The sequence below is a fragment of the Hemibagrus wyckioides genome, linkage group LG23, assembly GCF_019097595.1.
Source record: "Hemibagrus wyckioides isolate EC202008001 linkage group LG23, SWU_Hwy_1.0, whole genome shotgun sequence".
NCBI classification, from domain to species: domain Eukaryota; kingdom Metazoa; phylum Chordata; class Actinopteri; order Siluriformes; family Bagridae; genus Hemibagrus; species Hemibagrus wyckioides.
Window position 1 is genome coordinate 7,062,063 of NC_080732.1, and position 18,667 is coordinate 7,080,729.

Genomic DNA, 18,667 nt, shown 5'->3' on the forward strand with positions numbered 1-18,667 from the left:
TCCTCTGAACAAAACAGTCTTCTGTCACGTTACTTTTGCAGATATCATTGAAGAGCCAATGCTGTCGCTGTGCTGCAGAACCATTATTGGCTGCAAGACATGTGTGGAGCAGTGGAAGGAGGCTTCTCCACACTGTGCAAAATGTAGAGAAGTCAACAACAGTGCAATAGAAGTTGCAGGTCTAACTGCTGCTTTTTCAGTTTTGAAATCCTTTTTTATGGAAGAGTAATGTTTTAATTACTCACAGAAAGGTAAACCCTTACAGTTATGTATTGTAGTTGTTTCAGTTCAGTATGTTCTGTAGCTTGCAAATGCACCAGTTCATGCATTTCTCTGAGTTGTGTTTATCAGATAAAGCAAGGCTTGTTTGTATGGAGCAAAGTTGTTGTTTACTGCTCTATGAAACAAATGTGAAATGTCAGGATATTTCTCTGAAAAATGATTCTCCGTTCTGAGTTTGTCCTGTACTGTTGTAAAGGGATCAACTCCAAACGTTGAGTGTGTTGTCAGTGCAGATCCTACATGCTGTCTGTAAAGGTCTGCAGCTCCAAATGAATGTGGCAAGAGTTCTGATGTAATTCTTCGTTTACACCCAGGTTCTGCAAAGTGATTTGGTATGCCTTTTCCTGTTAACATAAGAACAAGTGTGTGTATCAAAAATTTATGTGATAATTATCAGTGTGCTTAAGTTATACTGCCTACTACATATTTTACCTGGAATCATATGAGCATTCCATGATTCTGCCACGCTTGTAAGACCAGTGTGGCACAGCCTACAAGTTAGATTGGACACACAGTATCTTACAAGGTTGTCCTCCATATTGATCTCCTCTTGGTCCATCAGTTGCAGAAGGGCTGTTTTCAAGGGATAGTTAACACGGTTGTTGATCTCAGGCCAAAGTCATTCAACTTTGTGGTTCTGATTTAACAAAACACCAAATGAATTTATTACAAGTATAGATTAGAAAGAATTTCAGTTTTTTTGTTGATAGTGTAGAAATATTACTCGTGTAGATGAAGTCTGTAGATAAGGCAGTCTCTCCTGATTGAACCGATGGTGTGACAGCATCTCCTGCATGAACAGTGTCAGGTAAAACTCCTTTCCATGGTCTACTCGCACTTGATCCCACATACCATAGGTGATCACTGCAGGCCTAGAAGAGGAAAATTATTTGAGGTTGTGCAAAATGTCATTTTCATTTCTGTCCAACAATGTTGCACTTTTTGTTAATTGTTTGTTATACTTTTGAATGTACATGTTCATACACTGGTCAACCATAGCATTAAAATCCGACAGGTGTAATGTGGCTCTGACTGGTGTGAGGCTACACAGTCCCATATGCAGCAAGAAATGATGCACTGTAGGTTCTAAAGCCTTTCGATCATAGCCACAGTGCTTGGCAGTTTGCTGTGTATGGGGCAGTGTAGCCACAGACTGGTCAGGGTCACAACATTATACCCACCTGGTGGTTTTAATGTTGTGGTGTACTTATTTGGTAGTTGAAGAACAAACATTACTGCTAAGGATGTATAAAATGCGATGCAGTGTCACTTTCCACAGCAGGCACTTTAGAAGGATATGTTTAAATATATGTTTATATGTTTACGGACCGTAAACAGACCAAAAACACAATAAGAAATATAAAAGGAAAATGACAAATCAGAAAACACAAGGACAATTCAGACAAACCGGAAAAGGAAGGTATAGTTTGCGAGTGGAATTCTTACCTCTGATTGGACGAGACATCTGTCACGCAAGCTATACAGGAAGTACAACTTGCTACAGTAAGTGAAGAGACCTGGGGCCTCGGCCCACCCTTACGTTCTGTCACTGTACAGTTGTTTATGTGCTTGCTTGTTTTACAATATACCAACACTTTTTTTGTAGGAACCTTTTTCTGTGCCTGTCCTTTCAAGTCCCTACACTGGGTCATAACCCTTTTAATCACAACAGCCACAATAAACTTGATGTTACAGCCTAAAATCCTGTATTTTTTTCAGATTTAAGACTTTATCTTAATTTAATGCCTAGCAGAAAAATTGAGATTCTAATTTCTAAGCCTAGTCCTGCTGGAACCGTGAACCTGACCTGCTACCTTGCTGCAGTTTACGGCTCTAAACTTTTTTTGTATGTAGGCCTCTTAATGCATGGTATCAGAACTGAAATTCACCCTACCTCATGCATTTGTCCTCTTTCAGGCACAGCTTATGTCGGATACATTGTAAATGAAAAATTCTGCCATTTAAAAATGGTTGTTATAAAGTGTGTGGAGTAAACGGTTTCAGTTTTCCCTCATTTGAACAAATGGCAGCCAAATGGCCACAAAATGCAACAGGAATGCATAAAATAAAACAATTGTAAATACAACTTGATTAATGTCAGGTAAAAGCATAACTACGTGTTTTGAAAATATCCATTTTACCTGCATATTTTTGGCTGAGTCCACATTGAAAATAGTGATTCCCTGAAAGAAATTGTATCCTTGTGCCAAGAAGGAAATTCCTCTTGTTCGAACATTTAAAATCTTTACACTTATAATTTTAAATGTCTGCTTATTTTCAACAAAGTTCATATGATATATGATATTATGATATGATGTTATGTGAAGAAATTTGAAACAAAACATTGAACGCAGCAGGACTACTTTGTCAAGATGAAGGTGTTGTCAGCCAGAGATGCGTTCATATTGAGCGTGTAGGTCCCATGTGAGAGACTGATACAGGATTCATGTCTGATACAGGATTCTAGCTTCTCAACAGTCCTGGGTCTTATTTGTTATATTTGTTATTTCATGATACGTAAAATGTTTTCAGATGATGAAAGGTGTGGACTACCGGCAGGCCAGTTCAGCACCCGGACTCTTCTACCACAAAGCAATGCTGTTGTAATAGATGCAGTATGTGATTTAGCATTGTCTTGCTGAAATATGTAAGGCCTTTCCTAAAAAAGACATTGTATACATATAAGCATATGTTGCTTTAAAACCTGTACATACATTTCGGCATTGGCAGCACCTTTCCAGATGTGCAAGCTGCCCATTCCATAGGCAATAATGCACCTCCAACCTTCAGAGATGCACTGAGCACTGACAACAAGCCGGTTGGTCCCTCTCCTCTATAGTCTGGATACATATACATGTATACTCTATAGTCTGGATACATATGTCTGGCAGCATACATGGATTCCAAAGAGAATTTCAAATTTCTATTCGTCTGACCACAGATCAGCTTTGCTCCTCTTTGCGTTTTAAAAGAGCTTTGGGCTCCAGAAGATGGCAGCGTTTCTAGATCATGTTCACATATGGCTTCTTCTTGGCATGATAGAGCTTTAACCTGCATTTGTAGATGGCACAGTGAACTGTGTTCACAGGCAATGTTTTCTGGAGGTGTGTCTGAGCCCATGCAGTGATTTACATTCCATTCATGCCTGTTTTTAATGCAGTGCCACCTAAAGACTAAAGGCAGCCAATACTGATTTTCACACTTGTCCGTTTGTGAGATTTTTCCAGAATCTTTTGATGATATATATGATATCTAATGTAGATGATGAGATATTCAAAGTTTACGCAATTTTACATTGAGGAACATTATTCTGACACTGTTCCACATTGGTGAAACCCTGCCCATTTTTACTTTAAAGATACTCTGCCTCTCTAAGATGCTCTTTTTATACCCAGTCATGTTGCTGACTTGTTACCAATTAACCTAATAATTTGCAAAATGTTGCAAAAAAAATCTAAATTTGACTCAGTTTAATTAATGACGGTTGTTTTTAGCACCTACATTTTTGTTTATTCTACCCTCATAATAAAGTCACTTCAAATGATTCAAGCAGCCCTATTTTTATTTATTTATTAAAAAATCTACATACATATGTTGTTCTTTTGGCTGCTCCTTGTTCGGGGTCACCACAGTGGATCATTTGTTACGCATATTTTGATTTGGCACGGGATTTACGCCGGATGCCCTTCCTGACGCAACCCTTCCATTTTATCCGGACTTGGGACTGTCACTGAGACTCTTCAATGGCTAAAAATCTGCATACCAATAGTTTATATATAGGAACACAGGTGAAGTGACACCATTCAACACATCCTCAAGAACCTGGTCATCCATAGTGCAGATGGAGAGGATCCTGTGGACGTATCCATCCTTCTTGAAGGCAAGGACACACTGCTTATATGGCTGATTTATGCCCTCAAACTTGCATACCCCTCAACCAAGCTCTACACTTTTATTCCAGAAACCTTTCATAGAAGTATATGGGATTAAGCTGTCCCCAAAGCTTTAAAGTTGCTGTCTTAAATGCTTTTGCCATGGAAAGTACAAGCTACTGGTAGACTCTAACTCACATCTCATCTTACAAATGACTCATAACTGATCTTTATGTCATCCTTTTTCTTTTTATAACTGTGAGGGTATGTTTTTTGTTTGTTTGTTTGTTTGTTTATTGGCACTTTTGCTTTGGCTGACCTTCTGCAATATTAAGTGACAAAATGCCCTTTTATAAAGCTATTCCACATCAAATTGTGTGTCAAATTGTACATGGTCAAAATACACATTTGTTGTTCCAAATGTTTGGAGGTTTTATTGAGTAACCCTTAAATACTGTACATGATGATGGTAACTATGTAGAAACTAGTGTGTCATTACTGTTTAATCTTAACAAAAGAAACAGTTTAATTGTAGCGTGTGTGTAATTTGTAATAAAAGTATATTAAGTTCATAGAGAAAATAATTCATTTATTTGGTAACATTTATCAAAAGAAAATAAACAATATCCACATAATAATAGAAAATGTTAAACAGAAAAAATGTAATTAAATCTAGTTATTTATTTTACAACAGTAAATACTACAGACATACAAGGTTTGCTAAATATTTTGATGACAGTGACATTTCTAGACATTGCTAGAACATTTAGTTCTGCAAACTATTCTGACTGTTTGGTTGCTGTTGTAGAAAGGACATTATCAACATGTACATTATTTACTGTTCAGTGTCACCCAAATGAGGATGAGGTTCAATTCTGAGCCTGGTTCCTCTCAAGCTTTCTTCTTCATATAATCTCAGGGCTTTCTCATTCAGGCTTGCTCATTAGGGATAAAAGAGTAACTTTAAACTTTATAATTTATTTTTCTGTTTCTATATTTCTGTCAAGCTGCTTTGGGACAATGTCCATTGTTAAAAGCACTATACAAATGAATTGAATTGAGAAGGCGAGTAGCTTCAAGCGACAAACAAGTCATGCTACAGAAAGATTTTCAGTCTCGTGTGAAGATAGAAATGCAGCCTTTTATATCAGACCTGAGACACTTTCATATGGTTCTAGACAGAGGTGGGTAGTAACGAATTACATTTACTTCGTTACATTTACTTGAGTAAATTTTTTGGGTAATTGTACTTTTAGAGTATTTTTAAAGATGTGTACTTTTACTCTTACTCAAGTACATTTTTAGTGAAAAAATTACTTTTACTTCACTACATTTGGCGGCGTTTCTCCGTTACTGTCAAATGTTAATAATTAATATGAGATTTTAAAATAATTAGTTTATATGGATTGTTCGCAAGTCTCGCGAGACGTTGGAGAGGCTGCTTCGCGAGATCTCCCGCTTGCGTATAGCGCGCGTTTAGAGGAAGATGATGAAGCTGAAGCAGAGGAAGACGTGTGCGAGTTAACGGAGGCAGATCACCCATGGCCTCAAGTTCAGTCCGTTTTCACTCCAAGATGTCAAAAAGAATAGTTTCATAATGCGATGCATGCTGTGTTCACCAAAACCATCTGACATCGCAGCGTACAAGAATTCCAGCTCCAACCTGAAAAAACACGGAGCAGTGTCACAGTTATGTCTATTTGAACCCTATTAATGGTCATTTGGTAACTATGGGCACATTGACCTTATTTTAATAGCACATTTCTCCCACTATCACACTTTTCCTCATATGCCCTCTCGTGCAAGCAATATCTTGGGAACCCTACAAACAACACAGGTTCATGAACAAACGTTCATTCTAAACGTCTGGACAATTTCACACCCAGTGAAAGTGTAGAACATACATAGAAAATAAAAACGGGATTGTATTTGATTTTATTCCTACCTAAAGAATGCATGTACAAGCACAGTAAAATTCTGTAAAACTAATTGTTCAAGAAAGAACATATGTCAAAATAAACATTCACGTACTGAAGGGCAAACACACACAAACAAGTTCATACACAAACATGATAACAAACACACACTCTGCACACACACCTTCTCTTTTGTTCTCTTGTTTAAATGCAGATGCTGACAAGGTTGCATTGTGAATATGAAAATAAAGACAGAGTTAACTATTAGAAAAACACCTGGGTGTGTTTGAGATTTTATTGCAAATGACAGGTCATGTAATGTTAATGTACCCATCACTGGACTGAGATGTGGCCATCACTGGACTGAGATGTGGCCATCACTGGACTGAGATAGGCTGCTTTACTACAACCTATGTTTTATAAAAGCAGAACAAAGAGGAGAGGTGTGTGAAAGCATCCCAAGTAGTTTGAAATTCTGGTTTTTCGCACAATCAGATCAGAAGTAACTAGTTACTAGCTACTTGAGTAGTTTTTTCATCTGATACTTTTTTACTCTTACTCAAGTAACTATTAAGATTGTTTCTTTTAATTTTACTCGAGTAAATATTTCTATAAGTACTGGTACTTTTACTTGAGTACAGATTTTGGATACTCTACCCACCTCTGGTTCTAGAGTGGATAAGTGAAGGACAACAGATCGGATTTTGTGTGGTGTTTTTCCTAAGTGATGTAGTCTAGTAAAATAACAGCATCAGTGTCTCTGTTCAGTGTGTTTACGATGTCTGACACTAAACCGCTCGTTATGTTCACGTGCGTCTAGTTTTCATTGTTCTTAACGAAGAAGAACCTTGTCTTGCAGTTCCGCACGCTGAACATGGTGTCCGAGTGTCTGTTCTCCCTGATCAACGGAGACGACATGTTCGCCACCTTTAAGAAGATGCAGCAGAAGAGTTACCTGGTGTGGCGTTCAGTCATGGTTACCTGTACACCTTCGTTTCGCTCTTCATTTACATGGTGCTCACCCTGATCACCAACACCTACGAGACCATCAAGGGAACAAACTTCACCAAGGCAGGGGAAGAGGAAGGGTAGCAAACTGCACCGGGGCAGGGGAAGAGGAAGGGTAGCAAACTGCACTGGGGAAGGGGAAGAGACAGGATAACAAACTACATTGGGGCAGGGGAAGAGGAAGCGTAACAAACTACATTGTGGCAGGGGAAGAGGAAGAGTAACAAACTGCACTGGGGCAGGGGAAGAGGAAGAAAAAGGGGAAACAAACTGCCCCAGGGCATTTAGTGTCACTACAGTTAAAACACGAGCAACAGCGAGAACTAAAGTACACAATAAAATAAGAAAAAAGGAAAAAATATATAGAAATAAATAACTATTTACATAGTAAGATTTTTGTGTGTAATGTAGACATTAGACATTAGAAACATAGGTTACATGTGTGATGAGCAGGTTGTGGTGGTGTGTGTATAAAAATCTACATTAGTCACCAAATAAATCATAAATATCAACATATAAACATAGCTGATCTTTTACTCAAAGCTTCTGGAAGTCGACTCTTGTCATGAGATGATGTGTGTGTGTGTGTGTGTGTCTCCTTCCCCAGCAGCAGCAGTTGGACGGGAATCCCATGTCTGAGCTCCAGGCCTTTATATCGGAGTATAAAGATCACCCGAACTCGGGCAGTTACCGTGTGGAGGAGCGATCGTCTCACTGCCTGTTCTGCTGCACCCGGAGGTGAGATTTTCAGCCTGATGAGGAGGAGAAGATGAAGAGTGGTTTACCTGCACATCTACTTTTGATCTACAAATAATTGACAATCAACAGAAATAAATAATAAATCATCATATGCTGCACAAATCTCAGGCTGATATGCTGCTCTTCTTTCCCTGATTGCGTGAAAAGTATAATGCTTATTTAGAATGATTGTAATTATGCTACAGTATATTATTTACAATTATATTTCACCATATAACAAATTACTAGCAGGCACTGTTATTAATATATAATGATGTATTATAAATAAACATCACACTAGACTATGTGATATACTGTACTATCTTTAAACTTACTTTCTATTAATCATTTCATGAGCCACTTTTTAATGGTGTAAAGTGGTGTCTTTATTAAACTGAATAACTGATCATTTATAATCCTATTAAAAATAACATGGCGATTTTTCCCCAATCTGAGCATTTAGTGTTTTTTTGTTTTGTTTTATTTTGTTTTTGTTTGTTTGTTTTTATTTGGTAAATCGTCCATCATTTCCAAAGGAAGTTTCTATAAAATGAAGATCAGACTGTAAACTGAAGCGTTTCCTGTTTTAGACTCAGTGACCTGCACGAGAGACTGGAGTGTTAAACACGGGCACGGCGACGTCGATCACACAGAACATAATTCATTACAGTTTAATTCCATTCGTTGTATAAACACAACACACAGGTGATGAAGGATGAAAGAACGTTCCTGATGTTTCAGTCACTTTATTTCAGCAGCTCAGACACACCGTATACCACTAGTACCTGGGGATATACTCGACATACATGATATTCACTATGAATAAATGTTTGTTACATCATAAATTAAGCCCATTTGTTTTTGCAGTCTGCTTTATACACTGTGTTTGAATTTCCACTGAACGATTTCTTGGTATCAATAAATTAAATTTGAGAGATTTCTGAAATGATCAGTGTTCAGTCTCTACATCTGAAGGAAAGCTATTTCTAATATGTTCAGGTGAAGGAAATGAAGCTGAAATTCTGACTAAGAGTTATTTTAAGAATCTGAATTGATAGTCATTTAAGAAACACTTTTAATGTCGCAATGAAAATCTTCAAATCTGTATGATGTAATAGACACAACAGTTAGGTTTAATGCTAACAAACTTTTTTCTTATTACCTTCAAGAGAGAGAATAAAGAGAGACAGGTGAGGGAACTTGTTTCATGTACACTACCAGTCAAAAGTTTGAACACACCTTTTAATTCAATGTTTTTTGTTTAGTTTATTTATTTTCTACATTCTAGAACAATACTGGAGATTTCAAAACTATGAAATAACACACATGGACTTAAGTAATCCATATGTAATGACAACAAAAAACAGTCAGTTGTTATTTTAAGACACGAAGGTCAGGTGTTCTGGAATAGTTCTTGCAAGAACAGTATTGTCAAGTGCATTTGCAAAACCCATCAAGCACCATGATGAAACTGGCTCACATGAAGACCATCCCAGTAAAGCAAGACCAAAATTTACCTCTGCTACAGAGGGGAAGTTCATTTAGAGTTACCAGCCTAAGAAATCACCAATTAACAGCACCTCAGATTAGAGCCGTTATGAAGGCATCAGTAGCAGACATATCTCAATATCAACTGTTCAAAGGACATTATTGTGTATTTCGGCCACCTTCACCATTGTTTTACAATGTAGAAAGAAATAAACATCAGGAAAGACCATGGAATTAGAAGATGTGTCCAAACTTTTGACTGGTAGTGTATAAACGAATAAACTGATGCACCGCGGTTTTTATTCGTGTTATTTAAGATTTGATGTGTTCTGGGTTAATGAACTGAGACCTGAAGCCATTCTGCTGACTGTGTTTTCATGTTCAAGGTCAGTGTATTTACACTGTTTCGTCCACATGGGGCAGTGTTGGCTTTCGTTTCTCACCAAAAGCCCTACGGAAAATCAATTCAATGAGGTGAACGCTTTGTCCAATTCTTTTGAATTAAACGTAAATCATATAAACGTTTATTCCCCACTGTAGTGTAGCCCGGCAGTGGCCGCCATTTTAAACTTTAGGGCCTGAACTGATGTGTATAAAATGGCCGCCGTTCAGTTTACCCTGCTGTAGGAATTAAAAGCGCTATACAAATGAATTGAATTGAATGATTTATAAATAAATGTGTGCAACCAGATAACTTTCAGTAAAAAGGTCTGTACATAATGGATTTCACTGTGAATGTGTGCATTAATACTGTCTGGGTTTTTTTCGTTGTTGTTATAACTAAGCCTTCAAAAAAAACCGCGTCCATGGAGATCAGAACTCCGAATTCTGAGGTTCCGATGATGCCATGACGACCATGACGACACTATTACGTATACGCAGAGTGGTGAAAAGTCTCATTACCTTCTTCACGTTTCTGAGAGCGACACCATAGTGATTACATCGCGACTAAAGTATCGTATTAATAACTAAAAATCTTCTTCAAGCAGAAGAGCTGAAAGCTGCGTCCGTTAAGGTATGAAAACTATTAGGATAGAGTATCTGGAAATATATTGTGTGACTGCGACTGTCTGTATTGATTTGGTCTGTCTCTTGAGCCTAAAGTGTAAAACCTTCAGGAAAATGACTTTAAAAAAGTGTTAAAATAGGTCCTACGGGTTTTTTTTAATGATAAATAACGGCTTTACTCTCGAGTAAAAATCCGCTAAGCAACAGTCCGGCTCGTTTCCCCGTTTCCGTTCCGCCTCCCATGTATTTATTATGGACACAGGTGATGTGCCGTTCATGAAAGATCCGTTCATTTTGAATGATTCCTTATCATTTCATGTTTCATCGATCCATATCTTTTTGATCGAATCCTTAATAAGACTCGGGAAAAACGAGCCGGGAAACATGATTAAGTTCATCTTTCGTTCATCACGTGACATTCAAGTGCCATAGGGCTATGCAGTCTGTTCGTCACGTGACCACCTTCTGGCTCAGTATCTTACAGTATCAAAAGACCCGTGCAATGAACATTTTCTGAAAAATAGAAAAGTTCTGTTCTTGTTCCTGTCAGTCTTGTTTTGGCCTTGGTTGATTTATAGTTCTGTCTTATTCTGAATGTGATCAACGTTTGCATAAGTGCATGTGTCGAGGTAATTTACTATTAACACCTAACACTGTAATTATATTCTGCTAAAATGAACGAAATGACTCGGAAAAGTTTAGTTCATTTTGCTGAACGAGATTCAAAGATCCGTAAAATGTAAATGATCCGAACTTCCCATCACTAGTGCAAAGGAAAGTGGGGGAAAAGTCTCAGATTTAAGCAAATGACAAGAAAATATTGTCTGTGAGTCTGATTAATTTGTCCAAAATAATTTAAACACAAGTTGAATCATATAAATAAATAACCAGACATATTTATGGTGTTCCACAGTGTTTTATCAAACATGATGAGTAAAATGGACAAGAAAATGCAGAGCATCCCTGCTGTTCATACACCTCATCATGAGTTAGAAAACGGCATCTTAAAAGTTGATGACAGCTACTTGCCCGATGGGGAAAATATCTCTTTTCCTGGCCCTCTGATGAGGTGAGTCCTCTTTTTTCTCTTCTCAGATAACACACACACACACACACATTCAGCAGTAATGTTTGGAAACATATCATCAAGTGAGCAAAGTGTAGTAATCCATATCCATCTATTACAGCAGCAAGATCCAGATGGATGACGTGCTACGTTTTATCCAGAGGAAATCCCAGGAGTGCCTACAACAGGTGGAGCAACCTGACCAGAAAGAGGCCTACTTATTCTGGAAAATGATGGAGCTCCGTTGCAGCAAAAATGGAGTAAGTGTTTTAGTTGATTGTGTATTGACTGTTAAAGCAAAATTATTCATGATAAAAGCAGCAAAAGATTTAATCTGCTAATATGTAAAATTTGTCAGTATGAATAAATATACTGTGTGTAGAGTAGCTTAACTGAAAGATATTTCTTCTACAGGAAGCACTGCTGGCAGACGTTGGGTCTGTCCTCTTCAAGAGCTACAGACTTCTGAGGAAAAGGGTATTGTTTTGTTTTTAATCTTGTAATTTTATGTTGTAATATTTAATATGTTATATTACCTATACCTTTGTTTAGTAATACATCAACATCACCATCTGTCTGTTTTGTATACTGTGTTGTATGTTTTGTGTGGTTTTTGCTTTATTTTTTGTGTATTAATTTGCCAATTCCTGCTACAGCTAGGGGTAAAAATCCAGGACAGCTGGTGTCTTCCACTGGCGAAACGTTTGTGCTGTGCTGACCCAGATGACGAGATATTGGATTCTGTGGTTCAAATGGGAAAGAACCTTGGTATGGATAATATAAACAATCAACAATATAAACAACAAAAAAATCTGGACTATTGCACGGACCCAAATCCTTACATGCATGTTCGGTCTTTCATCCGCAGACTCCATAGGACTGACCTATGCTGCACAGCTGTGCTACATCGCTGCAATGGAGGAGCTGGAGGTTTTACAACACTCCAGCTTTGAGCTCATTGGCTGTAACAGGTATTGGGTGTGTGTTTGTGTGAAAGCGCATGTGTATGATTATTTTCCCGACTTGCTACTGAGACACTTTTCTCCTTCTACAGTCTGCCAATCAGCCAATCAGCCATGAGGGAAGCAATTGAACGTACTGAGGTGTACGAATATGTATGTTCACTGACCACAGGGCTTCCTCAGCCAAATTTCCAGGTTAGACTTTCTCTTTTTATTTCTTTTTAATATTCTTTCTACCTCTGTCAAATTTAAGCATGAACCTTTTTGCTAAGATGGAATGACTCTGTCTGTCTTAGATCTTCAAGTGCTTTCACGCCAGCAAGCTAGCTGAGTTTGGCCTTTTCGACCAAGCCTTTGAGTACTGCAAGTCCATCGCTACAGCAATTGCTGAATTTCCAGGAGAAATCACCAAGACCACGATGGAAATGACCATTGCGGTAAATACAGCTATCAATATTTGTAAAATGGTTCCAGTGCTTTAAATGCAAAATATTTAGTCAGTTTATTTTCCCTGTCTGTCTTGTAGCTGTCTGAGAGGCTACATAAAGGGATGGGAGAAGAACCAGAGTGGCTGCTAGACCTTCGTCAGCTGTACACGGATGAAGAGTTTAAGCTGAAGAACTCCACATGTGGCCTCATGACTAGTGAGATGTTCACTCTCCAGCGTCCACGTCAGGAAGGCCACATTACACCATGGGGTATGTTCGTTCATCCACTATTTGGACATAAAACTGAACTTAAAGAATCACACAGAAAAGAATTTACAGTAACGATTTAAAGTACAGTAAATATTTGTAGCACGTGTCTGTCAGATCTTTAGCACGTCACACTGGGTCAGAACATTGTAATCAATTCGTATATTTGCATGTAAAGGTTTATTAAAATGTTTGAATCTAATATGGTCATAGTTACATCAAGTGTACATCAGTCTTTGGGTAAGAGACAGAAGGGATTAGAGCTTAGGTAGCTGAAAAGATGACTCCAGATTGATTTTTCAAAACTACTGCAGAGTTAGGAGACATTAAATACACAGAGTGTGTAAGATTAAATGTGTAAGCTGTAAACTTATTTCTTGAGAGTTCTCTTGTTAAGACGACACAAAGAGGGTGGAAAATGTGTGTTTTAGCAGGTGCTCATCTTTACCTTAACACACTCAGAGACATTGACAACACACTTCTTGTTTGTTACTGAATGATTGTGTATTTGTTCAACAGAGGTGTTTGAGTCCCTGTACACTCCAGGCGAGCTGCTGGGCGAAGGAGGCTTCGGGAGAGTCTGTGCAGGAGTCCGTAAGGCTGATGGAAAACAGGTAACAGGACTGCACATCTACAGTTCATTTGCACTAATCAACACAATGCATCACAGCTTGTGGGCTGTATATGTCTTAGTGAGGTGTTCTATAAGAATGTAATTATGTGTTGTATATGTGAACAGGTTGCCATTAAATATGTGGGAAAGGAAAAGAACGAAGCTTTCATCACCGTTGTAAGTAAACTTCCTTTACTCCTGAGATATTGCACAGGTGTTATGTGAAAAATTATGTGTAAATTTAATTGTTTCTGGTAACATAATAATGAATAATCCGTAATAGACACCTGAGACATTACTAATCCAAGCCTTTGTACTGTATCGTTTCTGTTGACCAAAATTTAAACGTAATCACTCCACACCCATGCTAAGCGTATCTATTCATATTTCAGCCTGGAGAGACAAAGAGCCTTCCCCTGGAGATGGCATTAATGCAAATGGTGTCCAAGCTAAATCGGCATGAGAATGTCTTGGAGCTGTTTGAGTGGTTCGAGATGTCGGACTGCTACATTTTGATCTTGGAGCGACCCAGCCCCTGCACAGACCTCTGGAAATTCCAGGAAAAACACGGTTGTTGGCTGTCAGAACCACTGGCACAACAATTCATGCGCCAGGTGGTTCAGGCTGCTCGCCACTGCTGTGACTGTGGTGTCCTGCACCGTGACATCAAGCCAGAGAATATTCTAATCAACACCGACACGCTGCAGCTGAAGCTGATAGACTTTGGCTGTGGTGATTTGCTGCAGGACACCCCCTACAGATATTATGCAGGTAAGCACATAATAGGTCTTGGACAGAATAAACAAATGCAGTGGAGAACCATTTTTATGACGTTGCTGACGGTGCACCTTCTCTCTTTTTCACTCAGGAACCAGAGCTTACTTCCCACCTGAGTGGTTATGTGAGGGAGAGTATTTCGGTGTTCCTGCTACCATCTGGAGTCTGGGAGTTCTTTTGTTCATCATGGTGTGTGGAGACTATCCTTTCCATTGCGAAGAAGACATCATTAACCGCAACATGCACTTCCCTGAGGGCCTGTCTGAAGGTGAGAAAATCCAAACCCATCAAGTTTCGACGTTTATTTAGACTGCGTTACACAATAAATGAATCATATTAATTGATTATCAAGAATAAACAGATCTACAATTTCTGACTAAATGTCTCTCATCACTACACACAGGTTGCCGTGACCTGATCTTATGGTGTCTGGCGCGACATCCTACCTCCCGCCCAACATTCGAGGAAATCCTCAGCCACAAGTGGCTTGAGGAACCTCAGAAGAACGTCAAGGTGAGACAGTGAGAAGAGAATAGACCTTAAAATATCGAGCAAAAACATGCTATAATAGTCTCGATTACATGGCTTGTACTGCTCTGTAACAAAAATTGCTGTGCTTATCTAATTATATTAGATTACACAAATATAATCACATAGAGATAAAAAAATGTATCCTTTATCAACTAGTTTTCAATGAGATAATCTGTAAGTAAAAATGAAAAAAAAAAAACATTAACACAAAGTAATCTGTGGGTATATAAATGTTAAGCTCAAAATAACGCAATAAAATATTTTATTTTTTAATTAATTTTATATTCACATTCATAAATATTTGATATTTATATTTAATTAATTTATTTTAGTAACCAAGTGCTTGCATTACATGAAGTCAAATATTAGGCATATCCAGTATGATAATAAATCATATTTATGATGTGTGAATTTTTTATGTACAATACTTTTTATGTACAGAACCCAGCAAATACTGAGACGCCTGCTCCTCAGTGTCCTCTTCTGGAGAGCCACATTACACCATGGGGTATGTTAGAATCCACCATTTCTAAAACTGTTGCTGTAATGAGTTGCTAGTGAATTGATAACTCAAGTAAAAATTTACTGTGGATTTTCTGATTTCAGCTTGATTTAAATGATTGTCTGTCTGTTTAACAGAGGTGTTTGAGTCCCTGTACACTCCAGGCGAGCTGCTGGGCGAAGGAGGCTTCGGGAGAGTCTGTGCAGGAGTCCGTAAGGCTGATGGAAAACAGGTAACAGGACTGCACATCTACAGTTCATTTGCACTAATCAACACAATGCATCACAGCTTGTGGGCTGTATATGTCTTAGTGAGGTGTTCTATAAGAATGTAATTATGTGTTGTATATGTGAACAGGTTGCCATTAAATACGTGGGAAAGGAAATGAACGAAGCTTTCATCACCGTTGTAAGTAAACTTCCTTTACTTCTGAGATATTGCACAGGTGTTATGTGAAAAAGTATGTATAAATTTAATTGTTTCTGGTAACATAATAATGAATAATCCGTAATAGACACCTGAGACATTACTAATCCAAGCCTTTGTACTGTATCGTTTCTGTTGACCAGAATTTAAACGTAATCACTCCACACCCATGCTAAGCGTATCTATTCATATTTCAGCCTGGAGAGACAAAGAGCCTTCCCCTGGAGATGGCATTAATGCAAATGGTGTCCAAGCTAAATCGGCATGAGAATGTCTTGGAGCTGTTTGAGTGGTTCGAGATGTCGGACTGCTACATTTTGATCTTGGAGCGACCCAGCCCCTGCACAGACCTCTGGACATTCCAGGAAAAACACGGTTGTTTGCTGTCAGAACCACTGGCACAACAATTCATGCGCCAGGTGGTTCAGGCTGCTCGCCACTGCTGTGACTGTGGTGTCCTGCACCGTGACATCAAGCCAGAGAATATTCTAATCAACACCGACACGCTGCAGCTGAAGCTGATAGACTTTGGCTGTGGTGATTTGCTGCAGGACACCCCCTACAGATATTATGCAGGTAAGCACATAATAGGTCTTGGACAGAATAAACAAATGCAGTGGAGAACCATTTTTATGACGTTGCTGACGGTGCACCTTCTCTCTTTTTCACTCAGGAACGGATGCTTACTTCCCACCTGAGTGGTTATGTGAGGGAGAGTATTTCGGTGTTCCTGCTACCATCTGGAGTCTGGGAGTTGTTTTGTTCATCATGGTGTGTGGAGACTATCCTTTCCAGTGCGAAGAAGACATCATTAACCGCAACATGCACTTCCCTGAGGGCCTGTCTGAAGGTGAGAAAATCCAAACCCATCAAGTTTCGACGTTTATTTAGACTGCGTTACACAATAAATGAATCAAATTAATTGATTATCAAGAAAAACAAGATCTACAATTTCTGACTAAATGTCTCTCTCATCACTACACACAGGTTGCCGTGACCTGATCTTATGGTGTCTGGCGCGACATCCTACCTCCCGCCCAACATTCGAGGAAATCCTCAGCCACAAGTGGTTTGAGGAACCTCAGAAGAACATCAAGGTGAGGCATGGAATGTAGAAACATCATTTAGAACTGCTGAATTTGTAAAACTGCCATTACAAGCTTAATATATTTTTTAATAATATTAATATCTACTGAAATGTCAAAGCACTATCTAAAATATCTCATCACTTCACACACAGCTTGCCACAATCGGATAATTGGTGTTTGGACCTGGAACCTGAATCTGGTGGACCTGAAGGAATGATGTTTACATCTGGTGGAGTGAAGGAAGAAATTAATAAACAAATGTATATATAAATGTATATACAACAAATAAATTTTAGTGTAAATAAATGAATTCCATTGCAGCACTTCTTTAGCAATTTGGATGTCTATTTGCTAGTGTGCTTGGGATCCTTGTCCTGTTGCATGTTTGACTTTCACTCCAGCTTAAGCTGCTGGATAGATATAGCTTAATATTTGGGTTTAAAGGTAAGATCAACCAAATAACCAGGTGGACTCCTTGATTAGAATGAAAACCTGCACCCACTCCTGCCGTTTGCAGATAAGACTGGACACCCCTGGCATAAAAGTCTGGGTCACAGCTGCACTACTGCATGCTGCACTACAGGGTCTATGTTAAATTCATCAAATCACTGTGCCACCTACTGGCTAATTAATGCTGTTAAAGCCAGAAATGTGATGGTTCATTCATTCAATACAGGCAAATATGACAAGTTACTGTTAACCTCACTTTGTCAATTGCCTTTAAAAGTAAATATTACTAGAATAGTACTTAATAAACTTAGAAACAGCCAGTAACTCGAGTTTACACATTTATTTGACATTCGCTAAATTGCTAAATGTTTTTACGAGCACGATGACTTTGAAAATGCAGCTTTATAGTGCATCATAGTAACAGAAAACAAAACAAAGTCCCTGTTCTGCTATAAGAACATAGAACAACCCATTTTGTGTTCCTATTTGTACAACCTCGATGAATAACACATGGAAGTCGACTGCAATCGCATAAAACATAGCTAGGTTAGCTAAAAATAATTAATCTGATAGCAATAAACACACTGCTACACAACTGAACTACTAATTAATGGTCATATAGTCTACTCACTGAAAATAAATAGAGTACATGCACACATACAGAGAGTGAGAGAGAGAGAGAGAGATGTCTCTCACTCTTACTCATTATTGGCTTATATTTCAGCTTAAGTGGTAACACTTAGAGCTGGAGCAGCAGGAAGGCCAGGCTGGAGTACGGAGTGGACCAACCTGAAGAAACACATACACGCACAGCACAGAATACACAACACAACCTGTACCTCACAGTTAACAGGGGGCCAAATGGGTAACATACATAAGCCCCTTAAACAACAGAGTAATACTATCCCAGTACCGTTCCAACTGGTCTTATGTAACCAATCTTACCTAAAAGACATAAGAAAAGAAAGAAATATTAACAGTCAATAGTTAAAGTGGTTCTAACCTTTTAGAAACGAGCCATTCCAAATGAACCACACTGACACAACAAAAACAACAAACTTAGCTAGACTTACAATGTAGTATTTAAAAATATTTGGACACAAAACCAACAGAATTTGGACACAAAAAACTTTCTTTACAATCCTAGAGACTGCTTTTCTTTAATGTTTTTCGTCCCACGCCTGTCTCTTTGCATGGAAAACATTTGGAAAGATCCTTTTCCGGCTCTTTTGGCTCACATTTTTA

The 18,667-nt window shown here is 38.4% G+C and overlaps 1 long non-coding RNA gene across 1 annotated transcript; it reads right to left on the reverse strand.

Annotated features, from left to right (window-relative positions):
• Positions 1-398: 398 nt before the first annotated feature.
• LOC131344496 (uncharacterized) lies at positions 399-1,150 on the reverse strand. Its single transcript, XR_009203327.1, has 3 exons — positions 1,007-1,150; positions 715-855; positions 399-626 (listed from the first exon to the last, which is right to left on the reverse strand). It is a non-coding gene; the product is annotated as an uncharacterized LOC131344496 (long non-coding RNA).
• Between the last annotated feature and the right edge of the window lie 17,517 nt (positions 1,151-18,667).